At 41.8% G+C, this 21,451-nt stretch overlaps 1 long non-coding RNA gene across 1 annotated transcript; it reads left to right on the forward strand.

Annotated features, from left to right (window-relative positions):
- The first annotated feature begins 11,761 nt into the window (after nucleotides 1-11,761).
- On the forward strand, nucleotides 11,762-16,235 carry LOC131739385 (uncharacterized). The gene is made up of 4 exons (XR_009330501.1): nucleotides 11,762-11,908; nucleotides 14,422-14,529; nucleotides 15,494-15,618; nucleotides 15,833-16,235. It is a non-coding gene; the product is annotated as an uncharacterized LOC131739385 (long non-coding RNA).
- The last annotated feature ends 5,216 nt before the right edge of the window (nucleotides 16,236-21,451 follow it).

A 21,451-nucleotide genomic window follows, 5' to 3' on the forward strand; every position in this document is an offset into this window, starting at 1 on the left:
CCCCATTGTAAATGCTCCAGCTAAAGGAACAGGAACTTCGCTTAAAAGAACAGCTTCTTGGCACTGATAGCGATTCGTTCACAACTGATACAGTAATGTTTTGTAAAAAAAAAAAAAAAACAACACCCTGGTAAAGTTGGTTTGAAATTCGATAGTTATGTGATATTCACAACCATGTCACCTAGACTTTTCAAAGCAACTTTATTGGGAAGCTGACCAGTTCTGTATATATTCGTCATTTGTGAAAATCAATACAATATCCCAAATGTGTGTATAGTAAACATGCGTGAATATAAGCTTTATATTGAAAACCATATCACCTAGACTGTTCAAACCAACTTTATTGGGGAGCGGACCAGTTATGAATATATTCACAACCTTTCCTTTACTGTGAATCCTGTAACCAATTTGTGAAAATCCATACAATATCCACAACATAAAAATAGAAAACAATGCACAATTAATTGGGGTTCTTGGTTAGTTAAAGTGTTGATGCTTATCTAATGAGAGATAATAAAACAAATGATCTGTGTGTTTTCTGTGTTCTTTGTGGTTCTTCTCAGGAGGACCTGTTTTCAAATATTTTTTAAGGGCTCTCAGCTTTTAACAGTAACTCATTTCATTGTTAATCATTGTTGCAGATGCATTCTGGGAAATGTGTGTGCAATCATTCCATTTAAAAAATGGGGCTCATTATATTTAATGTGTTCAGTGTTGTTCATCTCTCAAGGCACTCTTATACCCCATGTCTAGATTCCAAGCAGGGTTCAGCACATTCTCTTCATGAATGTCTAATTCTACTGGATACATAAAAAACTAATGTGAGCATTTTATTCATTAAAACATTTCTGTGACGTCACCCTTTGATCTTTTGATTGATTCTTCTAACTGAAAGTGGCTGTGGGGCTTTGATGAGAAGGGGAGTGTGGGGCAGATATATTGTTGATTTTAATGAATCCACAGTTTGTGCAACGAATCCACAAAAAACTAGATTTGTGAACAACCACAGACAACCACAGTTTGAACAACTCAACAGAAAAGTGCATACCATTTTATTACGCAACAATTAGTTAATAGTATTACACATTTCAAACATAATACTTAGAAAAGGCTTTGTGATTTCAATGTAGCATTTATTGTTAAAGTAAATAAAATTACACATTAACATTACAATACAAATACAAATAAGTCCGAATTACAAATTCACTGCCACATAAACATACCCCCTTCTAATTTTTATTTCACATATCTTCTGGGGAGGTTCAAAAATAACAGCAATTTCATCACCCCTTAGTAAATCTTCATTAATTACACAGACGTTAGATGTAAACTCAGTTTTTACATTTCTTTCGTTTAACCATTGTTCAAACAAGCTTACAGCCCACTTACATTTTGCCTGAGTACTTCTCAAAAACCGATTGCTGCCAACAATATTTAGTTCTTCATCAAAATTATCAATAACTTTACTCTCTGTTTCTGGTTCACATTCCTTTTTTCATTTTTATTTTGCAAATGCCATTTTTATGTTCTACATCTAAAACATAGTCCTCGCTACTATCTTCACTTACAACAGACACATTTGTCTGTGTAAGTGGGATTTCAAACTCAAACTCAGAAGACCTCACAACAACATACCCACAATATGAGACATTTTAACTGTTTGAAAGAAGCATAACAAAAGAGCAAAAACCAAATCCAATAACCAAATTAACAATCAATTGAATCTCATTATCAAACAAGTTACAATTAGGAAGAAATGTTTTAAGTGGCATAAACAACTCAAAGTGTTGAATCGGTAAGAAAATAATCCACAGTTACTTGTGCCTAACAGCACTGGAAACAGTGAATTAGTTTTTACACTTATCTTTGTTTATCCCTCACATATTGCACCCCTATATTGACATAAAATACAGTGTAGGCAGAAATACCACATTTACTGTAATTCATACCTGACCAAAAAGTACTTCACATGTACAAAAAATGAAAGGAAAAAGTTTGATTGATGTGCTGCAAAAATGGCAGTGTTAAAAAGATACATTCACAGCTTACTGTATATCATCTTAATAACCTATTTATAAACCCAGCCAAAAGGTACTATTTACACTGTAATTTAAATCTAACGTTATAATGACATTGTTACTGCAGTTCAGATCCTTACATTGCAGTTATAGTAGTCCATTCGTTAATTTAAAAAAGGCAAATAGTTACTGGATTATTTTGTCCAGCACTAAAGCCAGAATCCAAATAGTAATGAAAACAGAATCTAAAGATTAGTGAAATTTAAAACATTGCTTATTGCTCGTTGTGTACATGAGTGGGTTCAGAGGCAGGACAGCAGACAGACATCAGATTCTTCCTCAGGTTGGAATTTCCAAAAATTAATATGGAGGCTATGCCTCCAGTGAAAGCTGAAATAGCAAAAGCCGTGATGGTCTGAATCGAATCAGTGTTTTTGTGAAAAAATCTGTTCAAGAGGACCAGGAAGAGGACAGTGTCACAGAGCAAGTAGACAATGACCAAACAGGTGATCATTCTGGAGATCCTGATTTGGGCCTGTAGAGCTGGGGAAGAGGAGCAAGAAGATAAAGTATTTTCAGAAGAACTGTTTCTTTCCATCTTCTCAATGTGATGGCGCAGATACACCACGATCCGGACGCAGGCGTACACCATGATGCCTGCAGGCAGGTAGAGCAACAGGAACCCATTCAAGATCTGAACCCCAATGGGGATATCATTTGTCGTGTATAGACTGCATGCTGACTTAGAAAGATTTCCGTTGGCTTCTGAAATGTTTGTTTGGTGTAACTGAAAAGCCCAAATGACAGGGAAGGTTACGACAGAGCTGAAGGTGAAAGTGATGACTAGTAAGGTGTAAGTCAGGACTGAGATATTACGCTTCAGTCTGATGAAAAAGGCGTTGGGGACGCTGATGATATTCACCATATAAAAGACACACAGGCAGTTGGTGAACCAAAAGCTGCATGCTCCAGTGACTATGAGAGTATAATTTACACACATGTGAGCTGCATTCCCAATCAGGCATTCCAAGTGAAAGACCCTTATCACAAACCACAGGAAGCCAGTCAGATCCATGAGCAAGTTGGCAACAGCGACACATGAGACTGTAATTTCTCCAGCAAGGAAGGGACCCGGCTTCTCTCTTGCTCCATTCCAAAAGTGCCAGGCATTACTACTGAGGATGAATGCATTCCCAGCAATCCCCAGACCTGCCAATAATCCATTGCCAATCAATTTACCCAAGAAAACGGCCGACATCACTACTGTATGTTAGATGTGTTAAGATCTGCTTTATATCTCTTTTTGTTTCCCTCTCTGTCACTAACTCTTAAGTTTCTGAGTATCCTCTGAACTTGACAATTATAGTTTTAAACTAGGCAAATTTGACATGCTCTTGTGAGATTATTTGCTTGAATATTTTTGCAGCGTCATTGGCAGTGTTGAATATTTATGAACTGGATGAATGGATCAGTGAAAAATAAACAAATCATGGTGTGTAACAGGGTGACGTGGTACATGTGTGGGTAGTCACTGGAAAATACTGACAGACACAGAGCATTGGTGTTGATACGCCGCTCAGGCACACAGATTTCATTTCAACACAGAGCTTTCACTAGGGTACCAGCAATGGTAGACCTGGTGTCACATTTAATAAAGAAATAAAAACAAAAGCTAAAGCTAAAAATAAAAGTTTGCCACACAAAAAGACGAGCACTAGTCCCACTAAAAGGAACGTCCCACTTTGGAACCTACTACTCTATGGTAACCCTATCTATACTGTTTTGGGATCCACATCCCCTAAGCTGACCTACTTCTGTTGTGTTATTTCAGAAGTCCTGGCCTCCCAGTGACTCCGGGCCATTCTGATGGTCCTGGCTGGGCAATCACCTTCACAGGCCCCGTCTTGCAGTTAAAGGGCTCCGTAGTAGTAGTTCCCGCAGAGCGGACGCTTCCCTCCTGATGTAAACAAACACTCACTCAGCGCCCGTCTATACAGCAATGGCCTTGCAGCAGCCCCGAGCTGTAGCGCAGCTGCTTCTTGAGCTCTGCGCAGCATCTCCTGGCACGCCCCCCAGCCAATCCAGACCTCCCGATCTTCTTAGCTCAGGGTGAGCCTGCCACTCAACTGGTTGCTTAGCAACGCGTCTCCAACTGCGCATCGCAGCTGATTTTTCACAGGCACACAGTTGCGCAGGAACCAGCGACCCGGTTCCCTGTCACATGGTGCCTTACCTTTTTCATTTGTAGCTGTGGCAAAGTGGTTAGCAGTGTGCAGGTGCAGGAGTGATGCGGTGAACAATAACAGACAGACAACGATAATCCAGGTGCAAGGATATTTTATTTATAATCCAAAGTCTGATGACAAATGGTAAATAATAATGAATAGTACTACACAATGCTGTGTACTACTCAGTTTAACCCTGGGACCCTGGGTCCCGAAACAATAAACACAGTCTTTAATACACCCACAATATTCAAACACGGTCACCAGTCCAAAGTGAGTGTTGTAGTGCTCATGGTGCAAATACAATTTATCGTGAAAAAAAGTGCAGCGTTATCCGGGTTTTGTGCTGGCCTGTCGCAACAGCTCCGGATCATGTTAGCCGTCTAAATAACAAACAAGTACAATTAGAAACGACAAAAACAAACAAAACACTCACGATTCAAAATATGCTACTCCTTCCGGTTAGCATTAACCATGACAAAAGAACAGATCACTTCGCTACCTCCCCTTTTATACCGTTTATCATGACCCCATTGGTTAATGATTGCAACCGCTCCTCCAATCCATGGCTGCCACATCATTTTCCTTCCGTGTCGATGATTTAGTGTACCACCCCCTTTCTAGATGGCCGACTTCCGCCTAACCCTGGGAATGAATTGTCTGGCCATCCAGTCCAGGGCACTGTGTTCTATTTACACAGCGCCCTCACAGGTCAGGAAGGAGATTTATCACCAAGAATCATTCTGTCACATATCCCACCGCTCAGAGTGGAGCCAAATTATCTATTGGAATCAGATTATTATCCAACCTGACATTTTTCTTGCCTACTGGTTTTCCATAGGTAAATACATTTTTTATGTAATAGTATGTTCAATTTAAAGGATTATCAAGAACTTTTACAAGGAGACTAAAGATGGGAGAAGTTACACCTGAACACTTTCAATTTACCAGGGACTTTGGATGTGATCAAGCTCCACAAAACAACTTTCAACAAGAGCAAATTTATAATCAATCATTCAATCAATACTTATTTTATGTAGTGCCTTTTATAGTGGACCACCATCACAAAGTGCTTTACAGGATAGTGAGGAACAATGCATAATACATTAAATACAGTGCAATACAGGGTGTAACAGGGGAAATCTGTGCTGACTGTCTGGTGCATGCATAGTTCTGCAGGAAGAGGGCAGCAACCCGTAAGATCCGCCTGTCAGTCATGGCAATGGCACGGAGAGCTGGGACAAGTGTGTGTGGTCTCTCTCTCTGAATGGTTGGGAGGCGGGCCTTGGGGGATTATTGGGCCTATAAAATAACGCTCTGCTGTTCCCTCAGGGTGGCCCCTATAGGTCGACCTAGGAAGCTCTATTGCCAGACTGAGAACGAAAACAAAACAAAATAAAATAAAATAAATATAGGGGTAGCGGAGAAACCATGGGCAGGCTCCAAAAGTATAGATCATAGTCTGAGGGAATGGTGGAGTGCAGGATGGAGACCTGGACTGTGTGGGTAGTGACGGTCTAGGAAACGCTGCAGAGTGCAGCACCTTTATTTTGTAGTTTTGTTAGTAGTGTTTTGTTTCCCTTTTTCTTTGTGCCTTTTGTTTTCATTATTATTTTGAGCACTTGTATGTACATTGGACTGTATAGTGGTATTGGTAACCCTGTGGTCCTGAATTCTGTTGTCAGTATTCAGGCCACAGAAAACAGAGCCCTCTGCGGATAAAAATAAATCAGTGCACCTGAGCGGCGTTACAAATAAAATTTTGTCCTGTGTGTCAGTGAATTGCCCATCACTCTTCCACACGTGGTGTTAGAAGCGGGATTCACTGGCACTGCCCATACAGCAGTGCAAGAACCGAGAGAGACAGAATGGATCCCCAACTGTTCGTCGCCATGATGGACCTCCTGCGCCAAACACTAACAGAGGTCATGCAGGTGGGTGCCAGACCTGCGGGACCAGACCCAGGATTACAGTGGCTGACAAAAATGACGGCAGAGGATCGACCCGACACCTACCTGGAGATATTTGAGACTATGGCAATCTCTGCATGGTGGGCTCAAGCACAGTGGGCTAGCCACCTCCTGACACCGCTGACAGGGGAGGCGCATCCGGTGGCGAGGACCTTGGAACTAGTGGCAATGATGGACTACCCCACGCTGAAAGCTGCAATCCTCAGCCGCGTGGGGGCGATTCCGGAGGGCTTCTGCCACAAATTCCGGGAGGAGAGATTCTCTGCGGAGGATCACCCCAGGGCCATCGCTCACCACTTGCAGGATTTTAATAAGACCCCCAAAAACATGTTGCACAGATTTATTAACAGCGACGTGCACCACTGGGACCAGCTGATTCCTCCCCTTCTCTTTGCTATCAGAGAGGTACCTCAGGCTTCTACGGGGTTTTCACCATTCGAGCTGCTGTATAGGCGGAGACTCCGGGGTGTGCTTGATCTGGTCAGAGAGATGTGGGAGGAACAGCAGGATAATTCAACCAATACTGTCCGGTATGTGTTGGACTTGCGAAAACGTCTTGAGTTTGTGGGAAAGTGGGCGCATGACAATTTTCAGCAGGTTCAATGCAGACAGGAGACCCAATATAACAGGGGGGCCCGGTTACGCAAGTTTCAGCCGGGGGATAAAGTGCTTCTACTGTTGCCCATCTTTGAGTCTACACTTCTGGCGAAGTGGCAAGGACCTTATGAGGTTACACGCCGGATTGGGATGGTGGATTATGAGATCTGCCAGCCGAAGCGATGGAGAGAAAAGCACACTTATCATGTGAACCTCTTGAAGCCCTGGTTGCAATAGGAGGCTTTGTCAGTGGTGCAAGCAGATGACATCACAGACAAGGGACCTGATCTTTCTGTGTTGGCGAAGAAAGGGTCGGTACAGATTGCAGATTATCTGACACCAACACAGAAATGTCAGGCTCGGGTACTGGTGGCGGAGTTTCCTGATGTGTTTTCTCCCGTCTCAGGGAAGACTTGAGTAGCCCACCAGTGTGCTTGGCAGCGTTACAAATAAAACTTTGTCTCCTGTGTCAGTGAATTGCCCACCAACCTTCCACACAGGGCATAGTACATTAAATACAAACAGTAAAAAAAAATGCAAATACGTTAAATACAAGACTAGGATGTGAATTCTAAACATTGTGGATGCGTGTGTCATACAGAATCATACGAATAAGATGGAGTGAAAAATCTGAAATAGCAATTTAGACAACAGCTAATAACAGATATCAGGATCAAAGCGCATTGAAAGCAAGAGAGAATATGGCTAGGAGAGAGTTCCAGAGAGTCGGGACCATGAAGCTAAAAGAGCGCTCTCCGAGTGTGGTGCACTTTTGCTTGGGTATAACAAGCAAGCCTGAGTCAGAGGACCTCAGCTTGCATGCAGGGACATAATGGGTCAGCAGGTTGAACCTGTGTGATGAAAGGCCTTGTAGGCAAGCAGGAGAATTTTGAAAGTAATCCTGAACTTTACAGGTAGCCAATGCAGCTGGGCAAGACAGGGGGTAATGTGATCATGTATTTTTACATCTGATAAGGATCCCAGCAGCGGCATTTTGAACCAGCTGCGATCGGTTTATGGCGCATGTAACAGGGCCAGGAGCCCTGCACATGAAAAGGGGGCAGGGCAAAGCCCTGCCATAAATGTATTATTTATTTATAGAACGGGGTACCCCTCCGCCCCTGTACAGTGTATTGTTTTGTATTTGTTTTGTTGTAGTTTTTATTATTATTATTATTATTATTATTATTATTATTATTATTATTATTATTATGGTTGTTGTTATGGTTTATAAATATAGCGACAGAGCCGTGTTTTGTTATTGTTTTGTTTCGCAGCGTGGATGGGAAGCCACATCCACATTAAAAACCTTGTGTAGAAGGTGACCATCTCCCGAGTTAATTAAGTGAATAATCTTTTGCTAATTGGGAGATGGTCATCTGCATAAAAGCCGGCAGCACTCTGCACTTTGGGGTGGGTGTTAGAGAGGAGGAACGAGAGCGAGAGCGAGAGGAGAGAGAAATTTAAAATGAAGCAAAAGAATAGGAATAGTGACAGCAATCTGCCCACCCTGACCTGTTGTATTTTGTGTTCGTGATTTTGTTTTGGTTGAACTATTTATTTTGCTCTGTGAGCACTGTTTTTGTTAAAACCTTTTATTTTATTATTGTTTGAATAAACGGCGCGCAGCGCCATTTGCCCAGCAGTACTGGTGTCTTTGTTTCTTTTCCTGCATCTGGCCTGACGTCACCACAAGGCCATTCCTGTCACAGCGTGTAATGGAAGACCACCATAGAGAATGCATGACAGAGTATCTCTGCATCCAGGAGGGAAAGGTAGGGACGGACCTTTGAGATGTTTCGGAGGTGGTAGGAGGAGGATTTGACTACAGAGGAGAATTGAGCATCAAAGAAGAGGTTACTATCCAGAAGTACACTAAGGCTTCGTACAGTGGGGGAAGGCAGCAGGAGACAGTTTCCGAGGTTCAAGGCAGCAATATTGAGATTCCTGAGTTGAGTTTTCGATCCTACTATAAGTTCAGATTTGTTTGTGTTGAGCTGAATTAAATTGGCAGACATCCAGGCCTCGATGTCTTGGATGCAAGCTGAGAGCCAAACCATCTGCATTGGAGTATGTTGGCGGATGAGGTGAACCAATGGAAGCATATAGATGTTGAAGAGAAGAGGCCCAAGAACAGATCCTTGGGGAACACCACAAGTGACTGGCTTTGCAACACCACTGCATCTAGCATAGAAAACAGACTGCATGCATCCAGATAGGTAAAAGGACACCCAGGAAAGACAGGTTCCAGAGATCCCAGCATACTTCTGAAGGCAGTCAAGAAGAATGCTATGATCTATGGTATCAAAAGCAGCAGTTAGGTCAAGGAGGACAAGGACAGAGGGAGCAGCAGCATCAGCAATAAGCAGAAGATCATTAGAGTTAGATAAGACAGCCGGGTCAAGGGAGGGTTTTTTGAGCACTGACATTACTCGGGTGGTCTTGAGGGCAGCAGGAACCAGGCCTGAAATCAGGGACAGGTTGAGAGTGTGCAGAATGGAAGGAGCAAGGTCAGAAGCACAGACGGACGAGATTTGTTGGCCAAGGGTCCAAGGGGAACAGGGCAGTAGTTGATTTCAACAATAGCAGGAGACATCAGTAAAGTAGAGAGGAGAGAGGGAAGAGAGAGCAGGAGGGGCAATCAGAAGGGTGTCAAGGTGGTCAAGTACTATACTGGGTTTGTGGCAGGGGAGTGTAAAATCAATGGTGTCTATTCTGTTCCAAAAGAAAGAGGAGAAATCATAGCAGGTAAGAGATGATGATGAATGGGAGATGGATTTATTGATGGCTGGGTAACAGCGTTATTGCACTTGCGCTTTGTTTAATACATGACCTCACTACGAACCTTGCTACCTATAGGTGAATAGAATGATTGTCTTATTACACCAGTCCCTTTAAATAATGTGTTGCTATTGGATTTTTATAATAAACAAACTTCTACTGAATTTGTGTGATTTTCTTGGCAACCTTGTTCCTGAGATTTTAGATCTGTTGCCTGAATAACAAGAACCTGAAGGTATCCTATAATTGGTTCTGTGCCTTCTCACACTGAACTGCCGTAGTCGCTCTACATTCTGTGATATTTTGGAATTGAAGGCATGTGTGCTGTTTTTGAACGGTCCCGTATCGGGGAGGTGTTACAAATGGCATCCCTCAAAAAATAACTTACTACAGGTAGTCTTCTGAATGAGTATCCAGGTCCAAATGGTCTAATCATGATAACCTCTTAAACTTATACTGGTAAAGTCACTTGTCCAATCATAGAGAAGGTTTCAAGCATTTTAAGTATAAGTTATTATTTTATTTATATGGATTACAGTATATTTACAGTAGGGACCACACCTGATCTGTGCCACACTAGAAATACTGGGAGGGATTTATTCTCAAAGCTCTTTAATCATGATTTAGAAAGGATGAACACATCCATACAGTTATCAAACTAGAAAACTAGTACTGTGTACTTCAGTACGCATAGTCAACTGCAATGCCTGGTTGGTTATGGTTCACACTGGTCACAAATTGCAAAAAAGTAATATAATATATTCCAGATCTATAGATTTCCGATCCAGATTTTCAATGTTGATTCTGTGAAACAATACAAGACAGAAAAAAAGAAATATTACATTGAATTCCAAGCAGCGCAAGTGTTCCAGACCAAAAAATAACCTTGTGACCAGGTTGGCTGGTGGTTACGTCAGGCCAGGAAAGGAATGGATAGCAACAGCAGACTGGGTTATGAAAAGCGCTGCTTGCGTGTTTTATTAATAATAAATAAAAGTTTTAAACAGAAACAAAAAAAGCTCACCAAGCAAAATAAAGGTTTACACAAAAATAACTCACAAACATGAAACAGACACTCAACAAGTACCGTGCTGGTCAGCGGACATGCTGACAGCGGGGTGGCACACTCCAGCAGCGGAAATGCTGCAATGGGCAACGTTGGCAGCGGCAGTGCTGACAACGGCAATGCTGTCAGCAGACATCCTGACAACGCCAGTTGGTGTCTTGCAGGCATCCCTGGCCAATGGCAGGCTGGCTTCCTCGGGTGATGGCGAACTGGCCTCCCCGGGCGTTGCAGGCTCGGCAGCCCTAGGCAGTGCAGGCTCAGACAGGAGCTGATCCTTGGGAGGCGATGGCAGGAGCAACAGGTAGTCTCCCTGTTACGGTGGAGGTGGGAGCTGCAGGCATTCTCCCTCTGGCGGAGGAGGCGAGAGCAACAAGTGGTCTCCATCTGGTGGTGGAGGTGAGAGCAGCAGGTAGTCTCCCTCTAGCGGTGGAGGTAGGAGCAGCAGGTAGTCTCCCTCTATCACTGGGGACTGGTGCGGCTCTCCATCTGTCGCTGGCATGGACGTGCCTACCGCCTGTGGTGCTGGAGTAGGCGTGGCTCCTCCTGATCAGCCTGGAGATTGCAGGGCCCCTCCCATATCTGCACCCAGGTAGTTGAGTACTTTTTAAACATGCCTTCATACACAAAAACATTTGTCATGGTGCAGCAAGGGTATACTATTGTAATAGCACACCTGCACTGTTTTGGCATTAATATCCTCCACAGAAGTCATTTTCTGTAGATAACTGACCTTGACTTTTATCAAATACCCAGTAAAGAGACCAGTAAGGCAAAAAAAGCATAAATGAGTCTTAACACAGAAAAGTAAAAGGGAGTGTTGTTCTAACAAGACATTTCAATTATTATTATTATTATTATTATTATTATTATTATTATTATTATTATTATTATTATTATTATTATTATTTTAAATATCATCCAGTCTCCTCCTTATATAAGTGCTACAGAGGGAGAATCCGTTCAGATGAATTGCTCCTGGAAAACACATGAGAAAGTTGAGCAAATGCAAGTGGAATGGTGGAAGAATCAATCATTAATTATATCAACAAATCTCATCAAACACAAGAGGAAAGAATGCTTCTTATACACTTGTAATAAAAGCAAACAATACATGTGCTGGGTTGAGAATTGCCAACCTCACCTCAAATCATACAGGAACATACTATTGCAGAGCACAAGTTGAAATACCCAGACTAATAAGAGGAAACGGCAGTGGAGCAGTGCTGTGTGTACACGAAGTGAAGAGTAACAGTAAGTGGAACGACCTGAAGGTTTAAAGAATAATCAGCATCATGCATACCTGCTTACATTTGAATTCATTAATAATGTACACTGTTACAAAAATGAAACATGTCACTGTATTTATGTTTACAGTTTTCAGTTTGGAAGGACAGCACAAATGCTATAGCAAAAGACAATCTGTTACTACACTAGGTTCAGCCAGTAACATGCTTTGACCACAAGACACTGCTGAGGTGAAATGACCCGTGGAGTGCAAGCACAAAAAATAACCTGAGAATAAGGCATAGAAACGGAGATGTTTTAAAACAAAATACATGTGTGCTATTGTAGCACCCCTGACTCATAAGGCTAGTACTACAGAAAGAGCACAGATTGTTATAGCTGACTGCGCCACTGAGGGAATTGCGCTGCCAGAAATAGTTATTTAAAACAAAAATGTGATTCACCCGCCAAATGGTGGTAAGCGGGCCGAGCTGTAACACCCTGCTCGTTAAATCAAGGAGGGGCGCACAACACCACCAATAAAAACTAATTTAAATTAAAAACATGGTTCTTTAATTCAGGAGAGAGGCAGTGAGAGATGAAGAGAAACAATGTAGGTATCACATTCAGCAAGTTTATTACACACACACACACACACACACACACACACACACACACACACACACACACACACACACACAGACACACACGCACACACACAGATAAAATAGATATGAGGGCACATTAATACAAATGGTTATTACCAGGCTATTGTTAGATCTTGCCTGAATCTTAATTTACAGTAAATTTATAGTTAGATCAAATCCCAAAAGAGCAGTCTTAAATTAATCAAAAGAAAAACATACAATAAGTAACATAAAATATACAAACAATTTCAAACAGCAATGAAAACTCAAAATACCGTCTGTGCAAATAGTCAAATACATATATAAACACCACACACATGTGAAATCAATAATAATTACCCCCAACAACAGCACCTGCACATCCGGGAAGGATAACCAATTAATTTAACAATACAGCAAGTTAAGCAACCCACTTTCCCCCTGAAAAGATTCAGAGACAAACCCAAATATCTCATACTTGCCAACATTTGGAAACTGTTCAGCAGGGGGGGTGGGGTTGTGGGGTGGGGGATTGTGGGTAATTAGTATTGTCATAAGCATCATACACATGGATAAATATCGGGACATTCTTCCTATGCATTGGGACGCGGGACATTTGCTAGAAAATCGGGACTGTCCCAACCATATAGGGACTGTTGACATGTATGATATGTTAATACAAATACGTACATTATAATAAAACAATAAGCAGCTGCGTACACACCGATCACAAATTACAATGCACTAAAACAAAAACGGAGGTGAACTCTCGACCCAGTACAAGCAGAGCTTTTCCTTACATAGCTAAAAGTTATTATTGCCCTGCCTTGTCCTGTCCTGTCCTGCCCTGCCTTGCTCTGCCCTGCCCTGCCCTGCCCTGCCCTGCCCTGTCCTGTCCTGTCCTGCCCTGTCCTGCCCTGCCTTGTCCTGCCCTGTCCTGCCCTGCCCTGCCTTGCCCTGCCCTGCCCTGCCTTGCCCTGCCCTGCCTTGTCCTGCCCTGCCTTGTCCTGCCCTGTCCTGCCCTGTCCTGCCCTGCCTTGTCCTGCCCTGCCCTGCCCTGCCCTGTCCTGCCCTGCCTTGTCCTGCCCTGCCCTGCCCTGCCCTGCCCTGCCTTGTCCTGTCCTGCCCTGCCTTGCACTGCCCTGCCCTGCCCTGCCCTGTCCTGCCCTGTCCTGCCCTGCCTTGCCCTGCCTTGCCCTGCCCTGCCTTGTCCTGTCCTGCCCTGCCTTGCTCTGCCCTGTCCTGCCCTGTCCTGCCCTGCCTTGTTCTGCCCTGCCTTGTCCTGTCCTGCCCGGCCTGGCTCTGCCCTGCCCTGTCCTGCCCTGTCCTGCCCTGCCTTGTCCTGCCCTGTCCTGCCCTGCCCTGTCCTGCCCTGCCTTGTCCTGCCCTGCCCTGTCCTGCCCTGCCTTGCTCTGCCCTGCCTTGCCTTGCTTTGCCTTTTCCTGCCCTGCCCTGTCCTGCCTACCCTGGTTCGATAGTTTCCCTCAGGTCAAGGGGGCCCCCTTCCACTCCACTTCACAGCAACCACAGGACATTTAAACACAGTGGCGAAATTAGGAAGGGCAGACCATTGGAGGAGCAGGTTGTAAACCAGCCAATGACATCACTTGGCTTTGGTTCACCATGACAAATAGGGCTGGAGACAAAAGTCGCTCTTGCTGGGCAATTAATGCGCTCGGGGGAGGGGGGAGACACGGAACCGACCAAAAAAAAGGAAACACAGGCATCAGCATACATATATATATATATACATATATATATATATAGTTTTGTAACTAAAAAAGCGCAAACTCATAATCTGAAACAATTTGACAGAAATAATTGAACAAATGATTAAATTGTATGTCTCTCCAGTCTATGTCCATGCTGTCAGTTGTATATACTTAAAGTGTCACTTTTACATCTTTATCACAGGCTCCTTGGGTTCAGGCACTGTTGTAGGTGTTGTTCTCGCAGTGTTGTTTGTGCTGATTATAATTGCCCTTCTGTGGAATTGGAAAATACTGATGTCAAAAGGAGAAGGTAATAATTCACACTGTTAACAGCTGCAATGTACAGTGGAGGGGATCTAAAATGTCACCGTTTTAGTAACACAAACATAATAGTTACAACAATGAGTATGCATGTATGGAAAAACTATTTGCACTCAAATGTAACATTTGGTTTGCCAATGTCAGTGGTACACATAGTTGGTAAAAACAAGATTTGCGAGAAATGACATACACTTCTGAAATGAATGCTCAAGTTCATTTCAGAGTGGGACTGATTAAAACTGAAACAAAAAGGTTCTGCCTCATTCTGAGACAAGAGATCTGGGTACCTTGGCACTACCTCTGCTGTACTTTTAAACCACAGCTACATGCAAACTAGGTGCATGCAAGTCATTGCTTTTTTTTTACTGTGTGCTACCAAATAAATCTAAATACATGTGCAGGCTTTATTTTGATGCAAATGTTGACTTCATCTGTATGCACTTGTTATATATTGTGGGCTCGCAAATTTGTGAAATCATTTTAACCAGACACAAATCCTTTCTATTGTGAAATATAAAAAATAACCAAATCACTTATTTTAATAAGCTGACTATTCCATATCAAACGTTTTTAAAGTATTGCTAAAATATGTGTACTTGTATAGTTCAAGCTTCAGTACATTTACAGTACATAGCTAAAATATGATCAGAATTTTTTTTTCAGTGTAAGTAGCTTCAGATGTAATTGTAATAATGTTTGACCTGCTCTATACTATTTTATTGTGTTTGCAATTATTCAGATTGTTTCTGGGCTCTGTTGGTCCAATGTTGAAATGTTCTATTCTTTCTATACATCTACCTTTACTTGTCTAGACTTATCTATCTAATCCCAAGTGCAGATACTGAACAGCCTGTTTAGAATTAAATATAAGAGCACCAGAGCACAGAATGCATTTCAATATACTTACTCATAATAAAAAGAGATTTCAATAGTGTAATGTCTTTTAATTTAAGCCCGAGATGAAGGGGATACTGCTGCAGTTTATGAAAGCATTTTAGAGATGAAGGCAATGAAGGAGCCACAGGAGCCACAGGACATAGAGTCGAATTCCTCCTCCTCCCGGGGGTCCACACAATGGGTGAGTCACACACCTCTGTAAGTTCAATTCTGAACATCTATCCTACAGAACTAGACCTGACTTTACAAATGAAGTAGGCTTCCTGTTGCTAGAATGCAAACAGCTTCATTACATTTTGGCTAAAACATAAACAGAGAATTGGGGTCAGATTTAACTGTATTATGCTTGTGTTATGCTTAACAGCTGATTGATTACTGCCCATATATTTTTTTAGGCTGAGATTGAGGTCTATGAATCATGTGACTATGTTGCTGTGAAGAGAAATGAATAGGTGGATGACAGATGAGGGCCATGGTCGGACTGTCAACACTTCCCACTTGCATAGACAAAACAGCCAAAGGAGAACTTGTATCTAATTAAAACAGATTAATGGTTCTTTCTATAGGATTTCAACAGCCTGTGAATGATATGTATGGACACTGAAAACCAAATATTGGGATTTCAAGAGTCCTTAATAAATGAAATTCATTAAATGAATATTACATTAAGCAGTAAGAAACAAGCCACAAACCAACACAAAGTACCAGTACATTATTCAGTGCACTTGGTGTTGGAGTGACACATGGGACCAAAACTACAGTTGGTAAAAAAAAAAAAAAAGTTAAACTTGTAATAAAATGCATTTGAAAATAAAGCCATACAAAAATGATGCTGTCTTTATCTCCTCTCATGTAAATGTGATGTGTAATGAACATAGAAGCCAAATTTCTTGTAAATTGTATGAACAGATGGGCTTCCACTATGTGCCTACTTTGAATTTGAACAGTTCTTAATTATCTGTTAATTATTGAAATGGACAGATCTGACATGAAATTATGTGTACCTTCTTTTTTATTTTTCTTGTGGCTGCCAGGTTCCTAAATGCAGTGTAACAGGTAGTGCGTCAATAAGGCAAACGTTTGCTGTATTTATTTTTAAATGCTAAGAAAATATTAATATTTACACTGTTCTTTCAGAAATGGGAATTACAGGGAACTGCACATTACAATGGGCACATCTATCAGAAAAACAGCATTAACCATAGCACCTCATTGTGACATGAACAACCACAATCTGACCACATCATGCTGTGCATGCTGCGGAGCTAAACTGCATGGTAGTACTATTCTTCTGCTGGTTTGTGGCTTTTAAAGGCCACAAACCTACACAATTATTAAGTTTTAATGCACTTGGTATGGGATAGGCACATGAGAGCAAAACTACAGTTAGTAAAAAAATAAATAATGGCAACAAATAAAATGTATTTGAAAATAAAAAAATAAAAATTATATATATATATATATATATATATATATATATATATATTGTACCCTATAACATGTAGTGATTTTGCCCCAAGATTATTCTTTTAAGCAGATTGCTTGATTCTTACAAGCAGATTAATTTACATTGGTTAGTATAGGAATGATTTTGTCCCAGTGGTTTTGATCATTGATTCTTATAAACGGAGTGCACTGTGTTACATATATATATATATATATATATATATATATATATATATATATATATATATATATACAGTGCCTTGCGAAAGTATTCGGCCCTCTTGAACTTTGCGACCTTTTGCCACATTTCAGGCTTCAAACATAAAGATATGAAACTGTAATTTTTTGTGAAGAATCAACAACAAGTGGGACACAATCATGAAGTGGAACGAAATTTATTGGATATTTCAAACTTTTTTAACAAATAAAAAACTGAAAAATTGGGCGTGCAAAATTATTCAGCCCCCTTAAGTTAATACTTTGTAGCGCCACCTTTTGCTGCGATTACAGCTGTAAGTCGCTTGGGGTATGTCTCTATCAGTTTTGCACATCGAGAGACTGAAATTTTTGCCCATTCCGCCTTGCAAAACAGCTCGAGCTCAGTGAGGTTGGATGAAGAGCATTTGTGAACAGCAGTTTTCAGTTCTTTCCACAGATTCTCGATTGGATTCAGGTCTGGACTTTGACTTGGCCATTCTAACACCTGGATATGTTTATTTGTGAACCATTCCATTGTAGATTTTGCTTTATGTTTTGGATCATTGTCTTGTTGGAAGACAAATCTCCGTCCCAGTCTCAGGTCTTTTGCAGACTCCATCAGGTTTTCTTCCAGAATGGTCCTGTATTTGGCTCCATCCATCTTCCCATCAATTTTAACCATCTTCCCTGTCCCTGCTGAAGAAAAGCAGGCCCAAACCATGATGCTGCCACCACCATGTTTGACAGTGGGGATGGTGTGTTCAGGGTGATGAGCTGTGTTGCTTTTACGCCAAACATAAAGTTTTGCATTGTTGCCAAAAAGTTCGATTTTGGTTTCATCTGACCAGAGCACCTTCTTCCACATGTTTGGTGTGTCTCCCAGGTGGCTTGTGGCAAACTGTAAACAACACTTTTTATGGATATCTTTAAGAAATGGCTTTCTTCTTGCCACTCTTCCATAAAGGCCAGATTTGTGCAGTATACGACTGATTGTTGTCCTATGGACAGAGTCTCCCACCTCAGCTGTAGATCTCTGCAGTTCATCCAGAGTGATCATGGGCCTCTTGGCTGCATCTCTGATCAGTCTTCTCCTTGTATGAGCTGAAAGTTTAGAGGGACGGCCAGGTCTTGGTAGATTTGCAGTGGTCTGATACTCCTTCCATTTCAATATTATCGCTTGCACAGTGCTCCTTGGGATGTTTAAAGCTTGGGAAATCTTTTTGTATCCAAATCCGGCTTTAAACTTCTCCACAACAGTATCTCGGACCTGCCTGGTGTGTTCCTTGTTCTTCATGATGCTCTCTGCGCTTTAAACGGACCTCTGAGACTATCACAGTGCAGGTGCATTTATACGGAGACTTGATTACACACAGGTGGATTCTATTTATCATCATTAGTCATTTAGGTCAACATTGGATCATTCAGAGATCCTCACTGAACTTCTGGAGAGAGTTTGCTGCACTGAAAGTAAAGGGGCTGAATAATTTTTCACGCCCAATTTTTCAGTTTTTTATTTGTTAAAAAAGTTTGAAATATCCAATAAATTTCGTTCCACTTCATGATTGTGTCCCACTTGTTGTTGATTCTTCACAAAAAATTACAGTTTCATATCTTTATGTTTGAAGCCTGAAATGTGGCAAAAGGTCGCAAAGTTCAAGGGGGCCGAATACTTTCGCAAGGCACTGTATATACTGTATGTATACAGTACTGTGCAAAAGTTTTAGGCAGGTGTGAAAAAATGCTGTAAAGTAAGAATGCTTTCAAAAATAGACATGTTAATTTTGAAGGAACTCAGCAGGTAGGTTGGCCCAAACATCTTGGAGAACTAACCACAGTTCTTCTGTGGATTTAGGCAGCCTCAGTTGCTTCTCTCTCTTCATGTAATCCCAGACAGACTCGATGATGTTGAGATCAGGGCTCTGTGGGGGCCATACCATCACTTCCAGGACTCCTTGTTCTTCTTTACGCTGAAGATAGTTCTTAATGACTTTCGCTGTATGTTTGGGGTCGTTGTCATGCTGCAGAATAAATTTGGGGCCAATCAGATGCCTCCCTGATGGTATTGCATGAAGGATAAGTATCTGCTTGTACTTCTCAGCATTGAGGAGACCATTAATTCTGACCATATCCCCAACTCCATTTGCAGAAATGCAGCCCCAAACTTGCAAGGAACCTCCACCATGCTTCACTGTTGCCTGCAGAAACTCATTTGTGTACCGCTCTCCAGCCCTTCGGCAAACAAACTGCCTTCTGCTACAGCCAAATATTTCAAATTTTGACTCATCAGTCCAGAGCACCTGCTGCCATTTTTCTGCACCCCAGTTCCTGTGTTTTCGTGCATAGTTGAGTCGCTTGGCCTTGTTTCCACGTCGGAGGTATGGCTTGTTGGCTGCAAGTCTTCCATGAAGGCCACTTCTGACCAGACTTCTCCGGACAGTAGATGGGTGTACCAGGGTCCCACTGTTTTCTGCCAATTCTGAGCTGATGGCACTGCTGGACATCTTCCGATTGTGAAGGGAAGTAGGCATGATGTGTCTTTCATCTGCTGCAGTAAGTTTCCTTGGCCGACCACTGCGTCTACGGTCCTCAACGTTGCCCGTTTCTTTGTGCTTCTTCTAAAGAGCTTGGACAGCACATCTGGAAACCCCTGTCTGCCTTGAAATTTCTGCCTGGGAGAGACCTTGCTGATGCAGTATAACTACCTTGTGTCTTGTTGCTGTGCTCAGTCTTGCCATGGTGTATGACCTTTGACAGTAAACTGTCTTCAGCAACCTCACCTTGTTAGCTGAGTTTGGCTGTTCCTCACCCAGTTTTATTCCTCTTACACAGCTGTTTCTGTTTCAGTTAATGATTGTGTTTCAACCTACATATTGAATTGATGATCATTAGCACCTGTTTGGTATAATTGTTTAATCATACACCTGACTATATGCCTACAAAATCCCTGACTTTGTGCAAGTGTACCTAGAAGAATTTATGCTGTTTTGAAGGAAAAGGGTGGTCACAATAAATATGGATTTGATTTAGATTTTTCTTCTGTTCACTTACTTTGCATTTAGTTAATTGATAAATATAATCTATTAACATGTCTACTTTTGAAAGCATTCTTACTTTACAGCATTTTTTCACACCTGCCTAAAACTTTTGCACAGTACTGTATATTGTGATGATTTGCTTCTTGTCACAGGTTTTCCTCAAACAGACACTTGACAACCAGATGCAAGAAAACACTGTAGCATGTGTTTATTATTTTTAAACACTGAAAAGAAAATAAAGGAAACAAAACCTAACCCAGTCTCGTGTCCTAACTAAACAGATGGTTCCCTAACTAATGACGGGGCAGGCTAAGCCTGTTACCTTGTCTCCAAAACCAAATCGTAATCCTATACGTCGTTGACCAGCTCTCACAATAATAATAATATTTTTCCTCATTCACTCTCCCACTCTCCAACCCAACTCCTACCATCACACTCAGTGTAACACAAACACGCACACCTTTTTAACCATTGTCAATTACCCCATGTAATTGACTTCACCTGCAATTAGTCCTGACTCTAATAACCTCTACTGGGTCCTAATGCCCAATGTATGGTCTTTGCACACCAACCATTCCATATTTTTAATTTGTTTGATCACCATCCAGTTAGTTTATGTGGTCCTTCCTCATTCTGTTTGGTTTTTTAACCAATTCCTCACACTACCCCCCCTTTTGCACAATCCCGTGGGATCGAGCATACCAACCAGGCAGACCTGCAAAATTAACAAGTATAATTTTCCAACCAAGGTCCGAGGACTCTTAAACGCTGCTTGGACATGTAGATTCCGTCCTGTACCCAACCTCACAGTTTAACCTCACCCTGTTGTGCAAACAAACTAATCTCTGTTTGTGGGTACCTTGAAAAAAAATCTGCATTAATGTGCTCTTTGCCCTTTCTGTACTTGAGCTCAAAACAATACGGTTGCAAAGAAAAGAACCAACAGGTCACCCTTGCATTCCCGTCTTTGTTGTGGTAGAGCCATTTTAGGGGTGCATGGTCCGTTACTAAAGTAAATTTTCTACCCCATAAGTAATAGCGCAGAGCCTCTACTGCCCACTTAATGGCCATACACTCATTCTCTACAGTGGCATATTTGACTTCCCTGGGCAACAACTTCCTGCTTAAAAACAAGACTGTGTGTTCCTTTCCATTCCTTTCTTGTGACAACACAGCCCCTAAACCTACAGCGGAAGCATCAGTCTGCAAAATGAAGGGTTTATTAAAATCTGGGCTGATCAACACTGGCTCCTTACAAATGGCTGTTTTTAAATCTTTAAATGCCCTTTCCGTTTCCGAGTTCCAGACAATTTTGTTTGACTTTGTTCCTTTTGT

This window comes from Acipenser ruthenus, chromosome 1, assembly GCF_902713425.1.
Source record: "Acipenser ruthenus chromosome 1, fAciRut3.2 maternal haplotype, whole genome shotgun sequence".
Taxonomy (NCBI): Eukaryota; Metazoa; Chordata; class Actinopteri; order Acipenseriformes; family Acipenseridae; genus Acipenser; species Acipenser ruthenus.